Source organism: Grammomys surdaster, unplaced genomic scaffold (assembly GCF_004785775.1).
Source record: "Grammomys surdaster isolate TR1022 unplaced genomic scaffold, NIH_TR_1.0 357, whole genome shotgun sequence".
NCBI classification, from domain to species: domain Eukaryota; kingdom Metazoa; phylum Chordata; class Mammalia; order Rodentia; family Muridae; genus Grammomys; species Grammomys surdaster.
In genome coordinates this window covers 639,246-642,199 of record NW_021604776.1, presented here as the reverse complement: position 1 = coordinate 642,199, position 2,954 = coordinate 639,246, and the positions used below count along the sequence as shown (strand labels likewise).

Genomic DNA, 2,954 nt, shown 5'->3' with positions numbered 1-2,954 from the left:
TGGGGTAAGGGAGTAACATATGAAATGTAAATAAAACATCAAAAAAAGTTTGGGTAGTTATTTCTTTTGGGTTATAAGCTCCAAACTAAAATCCTTTTTTCTCTTATTTAAAAGTTTGTCTGTTTTTATTGTATGTGAGTGTTTTTTGCCTGTATGTGTATGTGCCACGTGCATGCAGTGCCTACCAAGACCAGTAGAGGGTGATAGAGCCCACGGAGCTGCAGGTGCTGAGCATTGAACCCAGGTCCTCTGGAAGAGGAGCCAGTGCTCTTAACCCCTGAAACCACCTCACCATGACACCTAAAATTTCTTTTTAAAATTTATTTCATTTTAATTTCTTTTTTTCATTAAGTGACAGGAGCTGGGCATTGTGGCTCATTCCTTTAATCCTGACACTCAAAAGGTTGAGGCAGGAAGCTGTCTGTGAATTCAGGACCAGCCAGTTCTACATAGTGAGTTCCAGCTCAGCCAGGTATACATACTGAGACCCTGTCTTTTTTAAAAGGTGCAGGGGAGTGGGTGGAGAGATGGCTCAGTGGTTAAGAGCAGTGGCTGCTATTCCAGAGGTCCTGAGTTCAATTCCCAGCTACCACATGGTGTCTCATAACCATCTGTAATGGGATCTGATGCCCATATATATATATATATATATATATATATATATATATATATAAAATCTTAAAAAAAAAAAAAGGTGACAGGGTCTCACTATACTACCCAGGGTGGCCTCAAACTGACAATGTTCCTTTCTCAGCTTTGTGAGTAGCTGAAATTGCAAGCATATACTACCACACTTAAAGTAAATTTCTCCAGCTCTAGATATATAGAACATTATAACATTAGCATCATTTTGTCTAAGGTTTTTTTTTTTTTTAGAAAACTGCCTTTATTTTATTAGTTGGAAAAATAAGTGGTACAGAAAAAAAAGTATAACTGCCTCAGGCATGAAACCAAAGTCCTATTTACTTAGTCCAGTCTGGAAAGGGATACTGGAATGATATATAGGGATGAATAAGGGAGATATGGCCATATTTTATCAGAGAAAGTGACAAAATGGGATTTTAAAAATGAATTTTTCATCTGAGTTTATTTCCAAATACACTTTCTTAAAAACAAATAAAAAGCAATACACTTTCTGTGGGAATGACAAATATCAGTATTAGGAAATCCAATTATACAAAAAATACTACCTCTAGTCTGGGGTAGATATATTTATCTGTTGGTATATTAAGTGGCACTAATTACACAGTAACCATAAGGTAACTAACATGAGACCACAGAACTGTAACTCTGCCACAGCTGCGTGGACTTGGGCCTTTCTGGCTGGACAAGTTGTCAAAAAAAAACCTGGATGCCCACCCCAGAGCTCTGCCAATGGAATCTGTTAAGAAGTAAAGCACTGAAGTAGTGACTCATCAGAGTTCTTGCAGTTGACAGAAAATAGGCAACACATGTTACTTATAAAGTAGTTATGGCCTAATTCACAAAAGTTACCAACAGTTCCTCTTTCTAGAAAGAAGAAAGAAGTTAAATTCTTTGACTGAGCGCCTGGTGTCAGGTAGAGTGCAGAAGGGGCTGTTTGGAGCACTGTCAGAGGACCCTGGCTGATCAGACAGGCTGGACATTATTAATAATCATGGTTAGCTTCTAAATACTGGTAGCAAGATTACTTCTTATTTGTAATCTTAGGTAAATTTACATAAATAAAAAGGCCAGTAATAATACACTAAGATTAATAAACAGCACTTCAAATTAACCGCATGAGGCTGCGCTTCACAAGGCTTCACAAGATGAGGCACCCAGACTTTTCTTCTCACATCTAGCTTGCAGAGCAACTCTCATGGCCATCTCAAAAACCTCTCTCACTCCATCTTTGGTCTTTGCTGAACACTCCATGTACCCAAAAGCACCAATCCTGTTTGCCATATCTCTGCCTTCTTCAGGTTTTACTGGCTCCTGCTTCATTTTGGCTAACTCCGGACTTGTGTGCTCATCATTCCAAAGATCCTTCTTGTTCCCAACTAGGATGATGGGCACATTTGGACAGAAATTCTTGACCTCTGGAGTCCATTTTTCTGGGATGTTTTCTAAACTATCAGGACTGCCAATAGAAAAACAAATGCATCAGTATAACATCAGTATCTAGATAGGAGAGAGGCCCCAGGCAGTCATAATCTTCCTGTCCAGCTGTGTCCCATATAGCCAACTCTACCTGCTTTCTATCCACTTCAATATCTGCCACCTAGTTTTCAAACACCGTGGGCACATAAACCTCTGGGAACTGGTCCTTGCTGAAGACTATGAGCAAGCATGTCTTACCACAAGCTCCATCACCAACAATCACCAGTTTCTTCCTGATGGCAGCCATCACTTAAGAAAACGCTGAAAACACAGCTTCTAGGATGCAGTTGTACTTCTCAGATGCAAGGCTCAAGGCGATGACTCCGAGTCCAGCCTCTTCGCGCTGAGGACACCTGTCCATGAGTCCATGAGCTCTGAGACAAGGACAAGCAGCTCTGTGGGAGACACTGGGCGAAGAAGAGCTTGTCTAAGGTTTTTTATTTTGTTTTAGACAGTGTCTTGTGGGCTGACCTCAAATTTTCTGTGACAAAAGACCATGACCAAAGCAAGTTGGGGGGGGTGGGTTTATTTGGCTACATCATAATTCACCATTGAAGGAAGTCAGGACAGGAACCAAAACAGGGCAGGAACCTGGAGGCAGGAGCTGATGCAGATGCCGTGGAGGACTAGTGCTCACTAGCTTACTTCCCATGACTTGCTCAACCTGCTTTCTTAAAGATCCCAGGACCACCAGTCAAGGGGTGGCACCACCCACCATAGGTTGGGGCTATGCCCCACTGCTCAATAATTTTTTAAAAATGTCTTACAGCCAGATCTTATCGAAGCATTTTCTCAGGTTCCTTCCTTTCAGACGACTCTAGTTTGTGTATCAG

General features: G+C 41.1%; 1 pseudogene; it reads right to left on the bottom strand.

Annotated features, from left to right (window-relative positions):
- Window positions 1-1,740: 1,740 nt before the first annotated feature.
- LOC114631322 lies at window positions 1,741-2,368 on the bottom strand (annotated as a pseudogene).
- Window positions 2,369-2,954: the final 586 nt, after the last annotated feature.